The sequence below is a fragment of the Bufo bufo genome, chromosome 3, assembly GCF_905171765.1.
Source record: "Bufo bufo chromosome 3, aBufBuf1.1, whole genome shotgun sequence".
Taxonomy (NCBI): domain Eukaryota; kingdom Metazoa; phylum Chordata; class Amphibia; order Anura; family Bufonidae; genus Bufo; species Bufo bufo.
This window is the reverse complement of record NC_053391.1, coordinates 160,655,968-160,673,998: the sequence shown is the minus strand read 5'-3', so window position 1 is coordinate 160,673,998 and position 18,031 is coordinate 160,655,968. Positions and strand designations below refer to the sequence as shown.

Below are 18,031 nucleotides of genomic sequence, written 5' to 3'. Positions count from 1 at the left end.
GTGTAGCCTGCATAGAAAGCAAGTGTATGTATGTGAAAGGTGTGTGTGTGTGTGTGTGTGTGTGTCCTGCATAAAAAGCAAGTGTATGTATGTGAAAGGTGTGTGTGTGTGTGTGTGTGTGTGTGTGTGTGTGTCCTGCATAAAAAGCAAGTGTATGTATGTGAAAGGTGTGTGTGTGTGTATATATATATATATATAATGTAACAGAACCTAGTTATCTCACCAGTGGAGCCATTTGGTGGAAATTTCAATGCATAAAATGCATATGTGAAATGAGAAACAGGCCAAAGACTATATAATGAATGTCTGTGTATATTTATACATTCAGCCCCGTACTGAGGATGCATAGGGGAAATACACTGCCCAGTGGATGCTATTCCTGTACTTGCTTGAAATTGGTTATGCAATTTTATTCTGTGTATTCAAGTAAGCAAGAGTTCACATCTCCATTTCATTTTCGGTTCTTCTGATCCATCAGAAGAACAGAAAAAAAGGATCCTGTAAACAAATGGATCCTGTTGCATCCGTTATGCACATTTGGCATCCGTTTGAGCCATATCTACCTGAGATCCGTTTTTTAGACAGAAAACTCCTGTACGCAGTACTTTTTTCCGTCTGATAGAACAGATCTCAGAAATGGCTCAAACGGATGCCAAATGTGCATAATGGATGCAGCAGGATCCATTTGTTTATAGGATCCATTTTTTTTTTTTTTTTTACAAGACACATCAGAAGAACGGAAAATGAAACAGAAATGTAAACTCTCCCTAATTATATTTGTTTTGAGTACTTTTTTTTGCATTTTTCTTGTAATTATGGTAACAGACCTTTTATTGGCATTGTATAGTGTGTATATCTGTAATATTGTGAAAGGCAGGAGCGTACCTATAGTGGAAGCAGAGGACGCAGCAACTCGGGGCCTGAACTCAAAAGGGGCCCACCTGAGATGAGGACTAAATTGTAAAAGGGCCTCACAATAGTATTATATACAGTGACATGATATGCAGTATATGTGTGGGAAACGGACGAAGTCGCAGCAGGGCCTGGTCTGAGTGAGTGATTTTGACTAGCTGCAGGACTGGGGCTTGCATAGGGGGAGGGGGGGGGGTTGTGAAGAAGTTGCCCATGAGGGAGGGGGGGGGCCCATTCAATAATTTGGTGTGGGGCCCAATCAGTTCTAGTTACGCCACTGCCAGAACCTCTCCTGCCGCAGACTTCGTACAGGTACGTCTCTGCTGGAGAAGCTTATCAAGCATATACAAGGTGGAGTTCCAGCGCGTTGGGCAGTCACAAATCAGACGTGTGACGAGGAAGTGGTGTCGCCGCTGAACGTCAGCAAGGCGAGCTATGGCCGTGTAAGATCTTCTAAAATGGCTTGAGATTTTTCTGGCCTGCCACAAGACTTCCTGGACCCCAGGGTATTTGGCAACTCAGGACGTTTGCCATGCATGGCACGTGTGTCATTTTGCCCTGTTTCAGAGCACTCAGCAGATTAGCACTGTTGTCACACACCACTTTACCAACTGTCAAATTGAACGGGGTTATCCACTGATCGGCCTGTGACCGCAGAGCTGAAAGGAGTGCAAGACCGGTGTGGCTCTTGACTTCCAGGCACAAGAGCCGGAGCACAGCATGGCAACGTCTCACCTTGCACGTAGAATAGGTTCTGGGGAGCTTAGGGGGTGCAGCGGAAGAGGCGGTAGCAGTGGAACAGGAGGAGTCAGCCGAGGAGGAGACGAAGGATGGAGTAGGAGGAGAAGAAGAGGCAGACTGCATGCAATCCGTGGCGGTAACACCAAATCCACACGGGTGCCACGGGATACATGCTTGACGATCGTCAGAAGGTTCACCCAGTGAGCAGTAAAAGCTATGCACCTTCCCTGGCCGTGTTTCCTAGACCAGGTGTGCCAGACATATATTAACTTACCAATGAACGTGGCCATATAGTTCAGGGATGCCCTTCTGGGAGAAATATTTCCTTCTGGGGACCTTCCATTGCGGTTTGCCAATGGCCACAAATTTTCTAAAGGCCTCCGAGTCCACCAATTTATATGGCTGTAGTTGGCAGGCTAGCAGTTCCAACAAGCCAGCAGTCAGTCATTGGGCAAGAGGATTATCCGGCGTCATCATTTTTTTATGCTCGAACATTTTGGCCACGGAAGACTGCCTTGTGCCAGATGAACGCAATGACGGCACAGTGGAAGGTGGAGTGGAGGACAAATGGGAGGAGAGAGAGGAGAAAGAGAAGGCGAAGAGACAGGACGTGGATCACCAAGAGTGTGGCTTTGTGGATTCTGACAGCGTTGCTCCCACTGTGTTCGTTGATGGGAGGCCAGGTGCCTTCTTAAGGTAGTCGTCCCTGGGCTTACCGCGACTTATGCGTTGACAGCACAGGCTGAAGATGGCAACACTATTGTCAGCAGCGGACACGTTAAAAAAGCCACACTGCAGAGTTATGTGCCGGCGTTCTGGGAGTGCAAGATGTGACTGTGCATGATGGATGGCTCGCTCCACATACATTTGCAGTCTGCTTTTTGCCTTCTGTGCACTGCGAGTTCTGCCTGCTTCTCCTCCCTCTCCTCCCTATCTGCTGCTCCGTCTTTCCCTCTGAACTCCCATTCTCTTCCTCTCTTGTGGGCACCCACGTGACGTCCATCGAAACGTCATCATCGTCACCTTCACCACCACTGACATTAGAGATCTCGGAGTAGGCAGGAACAGCGAGGACCACCCTCCTTGGACTGATCTGGGTACTGTCATCAGACCGCTGGTTGGCGGCTGTTGCTACCTCCTCTTCCTCATCCGATGCCAAGAATGGTTGCGCATCGGTAAGGTCTGGAAATTGATAGGAAAATAATTCCTCTGGCTCGAGTGGAGGGGCTATGGTGGTGGTGGTGTCTTTGGGGGTGCACACAGCAGAGAGTGAGGAGGGTGCTGATACAGAGGATGAGGAGGGTGCAGAAGCGGAAGGCTGAATGAGCCACTAAGCCATCTCTGGTGCATCCTTTGACGTGATCGCATGCACCTTCTCCAACTTCCCACTTAGGCTCCGGCCTGGTGCACCTGCCCAACCCCTACTACGCCTGCGGAACGGCCTGCCTCTTCCTCTGCCTGTCATTTTCAAAATGACCCTGTGCCAAAGTCCTTAGAGAAGAGCAGTATTCGTGGAAGCAGGTATATAGAACCACTTAATCCATTTTTTTGGGGGCAACTGGTATATCACACCAGTTGCAATTAGTTGTTCCAATGGCGTTTGTCTGTCTGTAAAGCTGCGGTATCTCAGCAGAACCGTACACAAGTACTGCATAATACAAAAGCACAATATAGAAATTATATTATAGGTAATATTGCACCCCTGCCTCAATCAGATTTTTTTGGGAGCAACTGTTATATCAAACCAGTTGCAATTAGTTGTTCCAATGACGTTTGTCCCTCTGTATAGCTGCTGTATCTCAGCAGAATCGCACACAAATGCTGCACAATACAAATGCACTATATAGAAATTATATTATAAGTATATCACACCCCTGTCTCAATCAGATTTTTTTGGGAGAAATTGTTATATCACACCAGTTGCAATTAGTTGTTCCAATGAAGTTTGTCCCTCTGTATAGCTGCGGTATCTCAGCAGAACCGGACACAAATGCTGCACTATACAAATGCAGTATATAGAAATTATATTATAGATATATCACACCCCTGCCTCAATCAGATTTTTTTAGGGGGCAACTGGGATATCACACCAGTTGCATCTAGTTGTTCCAATGGCGTTCGTCTATCTCTATAGCAGTATCTCAGCACAACTGCACACAAATGCTGCACTATACAAATGCACTATATAGAAATTATATTATAGGTATATCGCACCCCTGCCTCAATCAGATTTTTTGGGGGGCAACTGTTATATCACACCAGTTGCAATTAGTTTTTCCAAAAACATTTGTCCCTCTGTATAGCTGCGGTGCAGAACCGCACACAAATGCTGTTACAATACAAATGTACTATTTAGAAATTATATTATAGTATATCGTACCCGTGCCTCAATCAAATTTTTTGGGCGGCAACTGGTATATCACACCAGTTTCAATTAGTTGTTCCAATGACGTATGTCCCTCTGTATAGCTGCGTTATCTCCGCAGAACCGCACACAAATGCTGCACAATACAAATGCACTATATAGAAATTATATTCTAGGTATATCGCACCTCTGCCTCAATCATATTTTTTTGAGGGCAACTCTTATATCACACCAGTTTAAATTTGTTTTTCCAATAACGTTTGTCCCTCTGTATAGCTGCGGTGTCTCAGCAGAACCGCACACAAATGCTGTTACAATACAAATGCACTATTTAGAAATTATATTATTGGTATATCGCACTCGTGCCTCAGTCAGATTTTTTTGGGGGCAACTGTTATATCCCACCAGTTGCAATTAGTTGGTCCAATGATGTTTGTCCCTCTGTATAGCTGCGGTATCTCAGCAGAACTGCACACAAATGCTGCACAATACAAATGCACTATATAGAAATTATATTATAGGTATATCCCACCCATGCCTCAATCATATTTTTTGGGGGGCAACTGGTGTAGCACACCAGTTGCAATTAGTTGTTCCAATAGTGTTTGTCCCTCTGTATAGCTGCGGTATCTCAGCACAACTGCACACAAATGCTGCACTATACAAATGCACTATAATATACTTTCTATGTTAGAAAGTATATTATAAGTATATTATAAGTATATTACACATGTATGTCACACCTATCGATAGCACACCTATACTAGTCCCTAAAAGAACTTTTGAGGGCCTATTAGCTAGCGTTTGATGTCTCTATACTCTGTAACAGTCTGTCCCTGCTCCACACAGCAACCTCTCCCTACACTGGCAAAAAACAGAATGTAAAATTGCGGCCAGAACGGGTTTATTTATAGGATAGGGGGTGTCGCCATGGGCTGAAACATCTCAATTGGCTGTCCTGTCCCACCTGATGGATGTGTCATTGTTCAAAGTTCTGCACAATGCAAATAATATGGCGCCGACGGACATCGCCATATGTTCGACTGCTCGGCAAACAGCGAACAAGCAAATTTCGTCGTGAAACGACCATCGGGCAAACCGCTAGGCCATCTCTAGCTGATCGGCGGGGGAGCCGGTGTTGGAGCCAATCTGATATTGATGACCAGAAGTCGCAATAGTGTCTGTAAAAGCATCACAGACGCTTGTTCAGGTCATTTTACTCCCTGGAAAGTCTAAGGCGTACCAATATCATCAGAGCACTGAGCGCTGTGAATGGCACAGACAGTGCAGCGATGCTGCTGCCTGCAATAAACAATAACTAGTGTTAATCAAACATGCTCAGCCGAACACCTATTTGGCTCGAGCATCTCGATGCTCGGCACATGGCAGTACTCGGCCGAGTACCGCAAGTGCTCGAGCGCCATGCTCGAGTCTCCTCCCCGCACGTTTCTTGGCTGCTATGCAGCCAATAAACGTGCAGGTAAGTACTGCCCTCACTGTAATGCCAATAGCCATGTTGGCTACTGGCATTACAGTGATTTGCTGGCTGGAACACGTCATTGTGTGCTATATAGCACCCGATGGCGCATGTTCGGCTCATTTGTAGTCAGGGAGAGCTGAGCATAGGAATGGACAGACAGTGTAGGGAGTGAAATGTAATATTTTTTGGTACAAAAATTTTTAGAGACCCAATGTAAGACACTCTCCTGTTTCGCGGTCCACTCTTGCCCCCAGGAATTCTCGTGGTGCTCGGTCTGCGGGGTCCCCATTGGAGTAGTGGCACAGGTGAAACATGTGCCTGCGGAATCTTCGGTTCCGACTCATTGGCGGGCGGAAGCGGGCACACTTGAGAGGAGGTTTGCAAAGGGTTACGCGGCCGAATGTACGTGTATCTTATTCGCTACGCCGGCCGCTGACAGGGAATATACCTGTGCATAAACTCTAGTTGAAAAGAGGGCAGGCATGGGTTAAGTGATCAATGACCAGCCAAGGCCGCACAAGTGTCAGTGATTAGGATAATCATATGGCCTATGAGGAATAGACACATGGTACTCTGTGATTGGATAGCAGGTGTTTAAGAGGTGATCTCCCTGGCTGGTCAGTGCCCACTGTTGTTTTGACAACCCGGGTGTATGTTGCTGTTCACATTCTTCCAGACTACCTGGGCATGACCTCTGATTTCCTCAATCCATCTCTAGAGACTGCCTGTGGGAAACTTCTATGCAGAACAGTTTGTCTCGTGTTGGACCTCAGATTGCACCCTGGAAATGTCTCGTCACTAGGTACTACGTTACACTGACTATTTTTGTGCATATGAAGTTTGGCCTGGTCTGACTGTCCCTTGTGAGTTTTCCTGCACAAGTTATTATTTGGATTAATTACCTGCATATGATTTCTGGTCTGGAATGTACTGCTGTAATTGAATAAATCCACCATTGTTTAAATTCAGTCTGGTTGTTTGGTTGCTAAATACCGTCTAATAGGCCGCTGTGGACAGTTAAATTATTTGCGCCACATCTCCTGTGTAAAGTGTACGCATCCCTAAAATATCAGTGACATCCAGTGTACTTTTCCTGTAGACACTGTGAACAGTGACATCACCTGTGGTAACTGTCCTGTATAACGTTTCCTCATCACAAATACCTTTGTAAACAAATTTTACGCATACACTTCCAATTCCTACGCTACTGTACGTGTGACATACTTTCAAGCATATATTACATTTAAAATGAAGAAGGCAAGCAGTAAGGGACGTGGCAGTGACCGTGATGCTGATGGTGCACGCAGAGGCCGTGGCCCTGGTCGTGGATAAACTGTGCCTGCTGCCAGAGCACAAGAAAAACAATCATCCATGATACCTAGCTTCATGTACCAGTTTTCAGGGCGGCGCAGGACAACACTCGCAAAGTCAGCCCAGTGCGAGCAGGTGGTCGGCTGTATTGCAGCAGATAATGCTTCCAGTCGGTTAAGCACCACCCTGTCTTCCACCAAGTCCAGTCTCAGTAGCCAGGAGTCTGGTCAACACAATCCTCACCCTGATACTCCTTCCTCCCACCATGTACTGTCTGGCCAAACAAGTGATCCCACACTCGGATATTCGCCATTAATTGATTTGGCCTTCTCGCCAAGCACGCTTGAAGAGGGACATGAGATCTTGTGCCCTCATTCCCAACCTCTTGAGCATCCATAGTCACAAGAACATGACGGTGGGGAACAGCAATTCGTGTTTAATAAGCTGGATAATGATGAGACACAGTTGCCTATGAGTCAACCGCAATTACTGTCTCAAGAGGTTGATGAAGAGGATGAGACACAGTTGTCAATCACTGAGGTTGTGGTTAGGTCAACAAATCAGGAGAATGATCAGAGTGAGGAAGTGGAAGAGGATCTGGTGGACAATGAGGTCACTGCCCAACCTGGGAAGGTGGAAAGCCGAGCGAGGACAGCAGTACAGAGGGGGAGTTATCTGCAGCACCGCAACAGGCTGGAAGAGGCAGTGGGGTGCCAAAAGGGAGAAGGGGGGGCCACACCAATCAGGCCCGCAACTGTTCCACGGAGCACCCCCTTGTGGAAATCTCCCTTGCCAAGGGGTAGATGTTCCGCAGTCTGCCGCTTTTTTGAGTAAAGTGCGGACGACAAAAGAATAGTAGTTTGCAACCCGTGCCATACGAAAAAGAGCCGGGACGTGAACACTAGCAACCTCACCACCACCAGCATGATCCACCACATGGCATCCAAAGACCATAATAAGGGGGACGAACGCCTGGGTCCACAATCTGTGTCTGCGGGTCACACCACTGCCTCCTCTTCCCCTATGTTACGTGCTGGCCAATCCGTGGTCAAAGGCGCAGGCCCGGATGCCTCCTGCTCTGCACCTGGACCTTCGCAAGCACCATCAGCAACCACATCCACTTCCATGTCCCAGCGCAGCATCCAAATGTCCTTACCCCAGGCCTTTGAATGCAAGCGAAAATACCCAGTCAGCCACCCACCCTCAGACCATAGCACTAAATTTGCAGTTTTTAAAAATTACTGGCCCTGTAAATGTTGCCATTTAGGCTTGTGGACACTGAGGCCTTCCGCAGCCTGATGTTGGCTGCCATCCTGAGTTACGCAGTCCCCATCCGCCACTATGTGCCGTGCCCACCTTACACCAACATGTGTCCCTTAACATCACACGTGCCCTGAGCAATGCAGTTACTGGGAAGGTCCACTTAACCACGGACACATGGACAAGTGCATTGGGTCACGGACGCTACATTTTCCTGACGGCACACTGGGTGAATGTTGTGGACGCCGGGAGCGAGTCGTACCCTGAGATGGCACAAGTGCTACCGACGCCAAGGATTGCGGGCCCTATGTCTATCAGGGTTTCCGCCAGCACCTACGTTAGTGGCTCCAAGCCCCACTTCTTCTCCTCCGCCTCCTCCTCCACTTCCACCTCCAAATTATCCGTGTGCAGCACCAGTCAGGCATCAGTCGGTAGCTGGAAGCAGTGTAGCACTGCAGTGGGGAAGCAGCAACAGGCCAAGCTGAAGCTGATATGCTTAGGGGACAAACAGCACACTGCCGCAGAGCTGTGGCAGGGGATAAGAGACCAGACTGAGCTGTGGCTCTCGCCACTCAACCTACAACCAAGCATGGTTATGTCTGATAATGGCTGTAACTTGGTGGCGGCTTTGGAGCTCAGCAAGCTCAGACAGATCCCATGCCTAGCCCACATGTTAAACCTTGTGGTTCATCGGTTTATCAAAACCGACCCCAATTTGCCTAAGCTACTGGTGAAGGTGCGCCGCGTGTGTGCACATTTCCGCAAGTCATCGACAGCTTCAGCCGGTCCGTCAACGTGGCAGCAGCGCTGGAAATTGCCAGCTCACCAGCTGTTGTGCGAGGTGAGCACTCGCTGGAACTCCACATTCCACATGTTGGCCAGGCTTTGTGAGCAGCAGAGGGCAGTAGTGGAATACAGCTGCAACATGGTCGTCACCTTTCCAGTCAGCTTCCGCTATTCACAAGCGAGGAGTGAGCATGGATGTCTGACCTCTGTGAGGTTTTAAGAAACTTTGAGAAATCAACACAGATGGTGAGCGGCGATATTGCTATTATCGGCATAACTATCCCACTTTTGTGTCTACTCAAACGCTTGCTGCTCACAATTAAGGACAACGCTTTGCATGTGGAAGAGGTGGAAATAGGGGAAGACATTACACAGGGTGATAGCCAGACCACCCTCAGTTCGTCTTCTCAGCGCGAATTGGGCGATAAAGGGAAGGAGGAGTGGGAGACGTTTGTCTCCGCTACAGAGGGTAGTAACTATGGAAGTTTACTTCCATCTGTTCAGCGTGGGTGGGCAGAAGAGGAGGATGAGGAGATTGACAGTCATCCTCCTGATGACGACAGTAAAGTCTTGCCTGTTGGTTCTCTGACACACATGGCTGACCTCATGTTAGGCTGCCTTTCCCGCGACCCGTGCATTATACGCATTTTAGACAACACGGATTACTGGTTGTTCACCCTTCTCTCATTCCTCTGGTGGAGAGGACGAGCAAAACGGTGCAATACCAGAAGATCCTTGTTGAAAAGTTGCTCCAAAAATTTTCATCTGACAATGCTGGCAGCAGAGTCCATAGTTCTTTTGGCAACCGAGGAGGGGAGACAAGGGGAACACACAGCAGTTCCAACAGAGGCAGGGCAACACTCTCCAAAGCCTGGGACAGTTTCATGACACCCCGCCAGCACCCTCACCCTGATGCGCGGCATACTGTCACACAGAGGGAAAAATTTTGGAAGATGGTGAAGGAGTACATAACAGACCATGTCAGCGTCCTCAATGATCCCTCAGTGCCTTACAACTACTGGGTGTCTATGCCTTAGAGGTTCTGGCCTGCCCTGCCGCCAGCGTTTTGTCTGAGCGGGTATTTAGCCTGGATTGACCCTAACTTCTCGACTCCACCAGAGGAAAGCTGATGAACATAAAGGCACTTTAAATGTGCTGTTTATAATGTACTGAATACACTGTATTCCCATGCACCCCTTCCACCACAAACAAGGTTATATGGTTGAATCTTCCTGCAAGATTCAAGGTGACAGCAGTGTGTGATGCAGTGTGTGATCATCACACACTGCACCACACACATCACACACTGCACCACACACATCATGCACTGCACCACACGCATCACACACTGCACCACACACATCAGTGTATATCTGTAGTGCAGTGTGTAGTGAATGCACATGTGAGATTGAGAAACCGTTCTTAACATTGAATACTGTTTGTGTGGACTAAGTTAACAACACTGTTATTTTTCTGTTTGGCCGCAAGAAGCCGCTGTTCCCTCACACATCTAAAAGACTGCACAGATTACAATATGCATGAAAGGAGGGGCTATAAAGCTGCAGAGAGACAGGAAATCTCCATGTTGTGAGGAGAGGAACTGAGACAGTGTAGATCCGTTCCCATCCAGGTTTTGGAAGTGTTCCTTGGTATCAAGAACTGCAGCCCAGGGGAGCTGATCGCATCCAGGACCTGGATCTCATCCAGAAAGAGGAGTACTGCTGCCCGGGAGACAGGGGATGTCTGCCTAGAATGCTGTTGAGAGCTGAGGAACAGATTAACAATTCTGTGGTACTGCAGGTTCATTTGAAAGACTACTTGTTCGGTTCGGAATCATCCGTGGAGACAGATTAGACCCGGGTCGGTAAGACAGAGCGTGCATGCACCACAATATAAGATTGGTGCCAAAATCCTAGAGACTGAGATCAAACCTGCCTGTAGTTAGTGTTGCTGAGTGGCAGGCTACCAAGAATTGCTGATTGTTTATCACAAGGACTTATCCGTTAAAGTTTTGGTTCACTCCGGAGAACAGAAAGGACTTCACCATAATCTCCAGTTACCCCAGTGTGTTTATCGGGAGTGATATATATATGTGGCAGGCGCAGCACTATGAAGTGCCTTTTGCGCTGTGGCATTAGAAGAATTTTGATATCTCTGACTTTTAGTCTAACCAGACTGTCTATTACTCTGTAATTCCTCTAGCCCCATTCTTTGGAAACAGTAGGTTTAAAGAGCACACCAAATGCTTCAAATAACTTCTTTATTATCTTCAACTTTTCTTCAAATATAACACTGCCGCCTCCGCAGTCCATGTACAAAACACGTGTTGAAAAGATATCACAAAATGGCGGTATGCATAAGATGGTGCTTCAACTATTCAATCTTGTCATTCATCATAAAATGGTGGATATATTTCTCTCTTGAGTATCTGTAGTCTCACTTTAAGTTATTTAAAAACTTTATGATCTCTCTGAGAGGTACAGTACAGACCAAAAGTTTGGACACACCTTCTCATTCAAAGAGTTTTCTTTATTTTCATGACTATGAAAATTGTAGATTCACACTGAAGGCATCAAAACTATGAATTAACACATGTGGAATTATATACATAACAAACAAGTGTGAAACAACTGAAAATATGTCATATTCTAGGTTCTTCAAAGTAGCCACCTTTTGCTTTGATTACTGCTTTGCACACTCTTGGCATTCTCTTGATGAGCTTCAAGAGGTAGTCCACAAATGGTTTTCACTTCACAGGTGTGCCCTGTCAGGTTTAATAAGTGGGATTTCTTGCCTTTTAAATGGGGTTGGGACCATCAGTTGCGTTGAGGAGAAGTCAGGTGGATACACAGCTGATAGTCCTACTGAATAGACTGTTAGAATTTGTATTATGGCAAGAAAAAAGCAGCTAAGTAAAGAAAAACGAGTGGCCATCATTACTTTAAGAAATGAAGGTCAGTCAGTCAGCCAAAAAATTGGGAAAACTTTGAAAGTAAGGGCTATTTGACCATGAAGGAGAGTGATGGGGTGCTGCGCCAGATGACCTGGCCTCCACAGTCACCGGACCTGAACCCAATCAAGATGATTTGGGGTGAGCTGGACCGCAGAGTGAAGGCAAAAGGGCCAACAAGTGCTAAGCATCTCTGGGAACTCCTTCAAGACTGTTGGAAGACCATTTCAGGGGACTACCTCTTGAAGCTCATCAAGAGAATGCCAAGAGTGTGCAAAGCAGTAATCAAAGCAAAAGGTGGCTACTTTGAAGAACCTAGAATATTACATATTTTCAGTTGTTTCACACTTGTTTGTTATGTATATATTTCCACATGTGTTAATTCATAGTTTTGATGCCTTCATAGTCATGAAAATAAAGAAAACTCTTTGAATGAGAAGGTGTGTCCCAACTTTTGGTCTGTACTGTATGTATTTGACATGTATTTTGTACTGGCCTACAGTAAAATTGTTATAAAATGACCGTCTAATATACCTCCAGCACGTAGGCGACAGAACGTTCAGCGTTATTTTGTAGGCCCGAATACCGGTGTACGAATGGTAAGGCCAGAACAAGTAGAGGCGGTAGTAGATTGGGTGGCTGACAGTGCCTCCAGTTCCTTCACATTGTCTCCTACCCGGTCCCCTGCTGAAAGCGCAGAATTGGCACCTGCAGCCCATGGACATCTGTCTTTCACTTCACCCCTTGCAAATCAGCCAAGCAGTTTGAGCCCCAAGTCATGCAGCAGTCTCTTATGCTTTTTGATGACTCTGCTGGCAGGGTTTCCGAGGGCTGTCCACATAGCCCTGCTTCAGAAGTGGAAGAGATTGAGTGCACTGATGCCCAAACACTTATGTTTCAGGATGTGGACATGGGAGGATCACCGTAGCACATCTCTGATGATGACGAAACACAGGTGCTAACTGCTGCGGCTTTCTGCAGTGTGCAGACTGGCAAGGAGGGCAGGGGTGAAGAGTGAGTGGAAGATGATGTGAAGGTTGATGAGGTCCTACACCCCACATGGAATCAAGGTCATGCAAGTGACATGTGCAGTTCGGAGGAAGAGGGGGTGGTCAACAGCACCAGCTGCACAGCAAAAGAGGGAGCAGTCTGCAAAAGAGTGGCTGTCCGCTTGCTACTGCCCACCGCACCCAGGGACTGAGCACACCAAAGCCAGCTCCAAGGAGTTCCCTGGTGTAGCAGTTCTTCAGACAATGTGCTGACGACAAAACGCGAGTGGTTTGCACGCTGTGCAATCAGAGCCTGAAGCGAGGCATAAATGTTCTAAACCTGAGCACCACCTGCATAACCAGGCATCTAAATGCAAAGCACAAGCTGCAGTGGAGTAAACACCTCAAAAACCACGAAAGATCTCAGGCTCCTCCTGGTCCCTCTTATTCTGCAGTCTCTGCCTCTTCCACCCCCTCTGGAGTGACAGAGGCACCTGCCACCCCGGAAACCGAGGATGTGGGAGCAACGCCACCATGTCTGTCACTGTCACCAAGCATCTCCACAATGTCCCATGGAAGCATTCAGCTGTCCATCTCCCAAACAGTGGAGAGAAAGAGGAAGTACCCCCCTACCCACCTGCGATCCCTGGCCCTGAATGCCAGCATTTCAAAATTCCTGGCCTTTGAAATGCTGTCATTCCGTCTGGTGGAGACGGAGACTTTAAAAAAACTTATGGCGGTGGCTCTCCCGCAGTACGTGGTTCCCAGCCGCCACTACTTTTCCAGGCGAGCCATCCCTGCCCTGCACAACCAAGTGGTGGACAAAATTAAGTGTGCACTGCGCAACGCCATCTGTGGCAAGGTCTACATAACCACAGATACGTGGACCTGTAAGTACGGACAGGGACGTTATATCTCCCTAACTGCACACTGGGTAAATGCAGTGCGGCTGGGCCTGAGGCAGATAGCAGTTTGGCGCATGTCCTTCCGCCACCGAGGATTGCAGGACGTTTCTCTTTGCCTCCTACTCTGCTTTCTCCTCTACAGCCTCCTCATCTGTCAGCGTAACACCTTCACCACCAACTTCAGCACAGCCAGGGGGAAATGACAGCAGGCTGTTTTGAAACTCATCTGTTTGGGGGAAAAAACCCACACCGTGCAGGTGCTGTGGACGGGCATGGAACAACAGACCAATGAGTGGTTGGTGCCACTGAGCCTCAAGCCCAGCTAGGTGGTGTACGATAATGGGCAAAATCTTGTAGGAGCTCTGGGGCTAGCCGGTTTTATGCACATCCCTTGCCTGGCGCATGTGCTGAATTTGGTGGTGCAGAGGTTCCTTAAAAATTACCCCAATATATCAGAGCTGCTGCAGAAAGTGCGGTCCATCTGGGAGCCCTTTCGGCTTTGTCACCCTGCTGCTGCTCACCTGTCTGTGCTGCAGCGTAACTTCAGCCTTCCCGCTCACCACCTCATATGCGAAGTACCCACAAGGTGAAACTCCACCTTGCACATGCTGGAGAGACTGTGTGTGCAGCAGCAGGCGATAGTGAAGTTTCAGCTGCAGTACGCATGGGTGAGTCGCTCTGCGGAACAGCACCACTTCACCAGCAATGAGTGCGTCTCCATGCAGGACATGTGTGCCGTGTTGCCAGTGCTGATGATGCAGTCCTTAGCGTTACTATCCCACTTCTATGTCTCCTTGAAAAAACGCTTCAGGCGATGATGTAAGAGGATGTAGCACAGAAGGAAGAGGAGGAGGATAAGGGATCATTTCCACAGTTATCGGGCCAGTCATTCCCAAGTGGCTCGGAGGGTGGGTTCCTGCACCAACAGAGGCCAGGTACACAATTGTCCAGCCACGGCACAGTTTTGGAGGATGATGAGGAGGAGGAACCGTTTTCACAGCAGGGTGGCACCCAAAGCAGCTCATGGGCATCACTGGAACTTGGCTGGGGGATACAGAGGACACAGACGATACACCTCCCACAGAGGACAGCTTGTCGTTGCCTCTGGGCAGCCTGGCTACTGCATGCTGCAATGCCTGCACAACAACCGCTGAGTTGCCCACATTCTAACCAGTGCTGATTACTGGGTGGCCACCCTGCTAAATCTCCGCTACACGGACAACGTGCCGTCCTTAATTCCGTCACTGGAGCGTGATCAGAAGATGCGCGAGTACAAGCGCATGCTGCTAACCACGCTGCTGATGCCATTCCCACCTGACACCGGGGGCTCAGTGGAAGCACAAGATGAAGGCAGTGGAGGAGGAGTAAGAAGTCGCCAATGCAGCTGGGGCACCACCAGCACCTCAGAAGGGAGAGTTAGCATGGCCGAAATGTGGAAAAGCTCTGTCAGCACGCCACAACAACCAGCACCATCGGCTGATATGGAACATTGGAACATCTTAGCAGGAGGCAGCATTTCAGCAACATGGTGGAACAGTACGTGTGCACACGCCTACACATACTGATTGATGGGTCTGCCCCTTTCAACTTCTGGGTCTCTAAATTGGGCACATCGCCTGAGCTTGCCCTTTACACCTTGGAGGTGCTAGTCTGTCCTGCGGTTAATGTATTGTCCGAACGTGTGTTCAGCATGGCGGGGGGGGGGTGATCACAGACAACCGCAGCTGCCTGTCCACGGACAAGCTCACGTTCATTAAAATGAACCAGGCATGGACCTCACAGGACTCGTCCGTACCTTGTGCAGAATAGACAAGTATACTGGCCGCACCCAGCCATTGTTATACTCCAGTGCACTTTATCTTTCTTTTCTTTTTTATATTTCCCAATGTTTTGGGGTCTTCCCAAATTTATTAAAAATTTAAATAAAACTACAAAAATAGTGTTGGCTACCTCCTCCACCACCAGTTCCACCTACACCGTCAAGTCCACCGCCTCCTCAACCTCCCACTTTGACCTCCACCTCCTAGCTCAAGATCATTATTTTTTACTTTTTTTAAATTCTATGCTATTTTAATTCATTTCCCTATCCACATTTGTTTGCAGGGCAATTGTCCTGCTCTTACCCCTATTTTGCTTCCTTTTGCAGCCCTCTAGCCCTTTCTTTGACTTTTATAAAGACATTTTAGTGCCCCAAAGTTCAGGTCATCATTGACTTCAATGGGGTTCAGTTTCGGTTCAAGTTCAGGTCAAAAACCCGAAAATTGCGGAGAAGTTCGGCCGAACCCGGCGAACCCGAACTTCCAGGTGTTTGCTCAACTCTAGTTGCCAGCATTTTCTGTATTCTCTATATCACAAATAGCTGTCAGTTAATGTCAATTTTCCTCCCTGTAACAAGCACAGATCTTGAAATTTTACAGTATCTGAGCCAGAGAAGGAATGAAAGTTAGGAGGAGCGGATATTATATGGCCTAGCTCCCCTTATCCCAAACTGGCCCCCCAAAAAACTGAGACTGTATTTAAGTGCTATGGCCTCAGTTGCTGCGATCATGGACCCCACCCTGGATGAAGGTGAACTGCACAGATTCCTGGACCACACAAAGCATTGGGTGGTGCAGATTAGAGATGGCCTTGCGGTTCGCCAAGTGGTCGGTTCGCTACGAACTTTGCTCATTCGCTGTTCGCCGAACATGCGAACATATGGCGATATTCACAACCGCCATATTCTTTTACATTGTGAAGAAATTTGACCCATGACACATCCATCAGATGGTACAGGACAGCCAATTGAGACATTTCAGTACATGGACATACCCCCTACCTTATAAATAGACCTGATCTGGCCGCCATTTTACATTCTGTATTTTGTCAGTGTAGGGAGAGGTTGCTGTGTGGAGCAGGGACAGGCTGTTAGAGTGTTAGTGACACAAATCGCTATCTAATAGGTCCACAAAAGTCCTTTTAAGGACTGGTATAGGTGTACTATTGATTGGTGTGCGGTATATAGGGGTGTAATACACTTATAATATACTTTCTAATATAGAAAGCATATTATAGTGGATTTGTATTGTGCAGCATTGTGACTGGTGATCGGTTCTGCAGCGATAATACAACTACAAAGAGTGAAAAACGCAATTAGAAAAAAGTATTATAACTGGTGTGATAGACCAGTGGCCCCCAAAACCACATATTGAAGCGGTATGTTATATAAGAATATACTTTTTAAATAGTGTATTTGGGTACTGCAGAAATTTACCCGCTTTTACTGCGTTACCTCTGCTGCACACAGTGAGAAAATTTAAAGGAATTTTTTTTTATAACTGGTGTGATAGACCAGTGTCCCCCAAAACGACATATTGAAGCGGGGTGTTAGCTAAGAATATACTTTTTAAATAGTGTATTTGGGTACTACTGAAATTTAGCCGCTTTCACTGCATTACCTCTGCTACACACAGTGAGAAAATTTAAAGGAAAACAATTTTTATAACTGGTGTGATTATAGACCAGTGGCCCCAAAAACCACATATTGAAGCGGGGTGTTATATAAGAATATACTTTTCAAATAGTGTATTTGGGTACTGCAGAAATTTATCCGCTTTCACTGTTACCTCTGCTACACACAGTGAGAAAATTTAAAGGAAAACATTTTTTATAACTGGTGTGATTATAGACCAGTGGCCCCCAAAACAACATATTGAAGCGGGGTGTTATCTAAGAATATACTTTTCAAATAGTGTATTTGGGTACTGCTGAAATGTATCCGCTTTCACTGCGTTACCTCTGCTACACACAGTGAGAACATTTAAAGGAAAACAATTTTTATTACTGGTGTGATTATAGACCAGTGGCTCTCAAAACCATATATTGAAGCGGAGTGTTATCTAAGAATATACTTTTCAAATAGTGTATTTAAGTACTGCTGAAATTTAGCCGTTTTCACTGCGTTACCTCTGCTACTCACAGTGAGAAAATTTACAAGAATTTTTTTTTTATAACTGGTGTGATAGAGCAGTGTCCCCCCAAAACGACATATTGAAGCGGGGTGTTAGCTAAGAATATACTTTTCAAATAGTGTATTTGGGTACTGCAGAAATTTAGCCGCTTTCACTGCGTTACCTCTGCTACACACAGTGAGAAAATTTCCAGGATTTTTTTTTTTTATAAAAATGATCCCCAAAATGACATATTGAAGCGGGGTGTTATATACCTTCTTCCACATATACTGCGCCTCTCTACAGACTTTTGTCACCGGGTCATTTAAAAAATAACAGGGAGAGGAAGAGGCAGGCCCTTCCGCAGGGGTGGTAGGGGTAGGCCAGGAGCACCAGGCTGGAG

At 47.0% G+C, this 18,031-nt stretch overlaps 1 protein-coding gene and 1 long non-coding RNA gene across 3 annotated transcripts in view; one reads left to right on the top strand and one right to left on the bottom strand.

Moving 5' to 3' along the window:
- The window catches only part of LOC120994875 (arylsulfatase H-like), a 140,748-nt gene that overhangs the window by 1,120 nt on the left and 121,597 nt on the right, over nucleotides 1-18,031 (top strand). Inside the window, exon 1 of one of the 2 annotated variants that reach the window (XM_040423747.1) lies at nucleotides 10,498-10,715. The exons of the other annotated variant lie outside the window; for it this stretch is intronic. The gene's annotated coding sequence lies outside the window, so the exon portion shown is untranslated. Of the gene's footprint in view, nucleotides 1-10,497; nucleotides 10,716-18,031 lie in introns of those variants that run through there. 2 annotated transcript variants of the gene reach the window in all.
- The window catches only part of LOC120994876, a 48,040-nt gene that overhangs the window by 16,508 nt on the left and 13,501 nt on the right, over nucleotides 1-18,031 (bottom strand). Inside the window, exon 2 of the long non-coding RNA XR_005777490.1 lies at nucleotides 16,531-16,535. This is a non-coding gene — a long non-coding RNA (uncharacterized LOC120994876). The remainder of the gene's footprint in view (nucleotides 1-16,530; nucleotides 16,536-18,031) is intronic.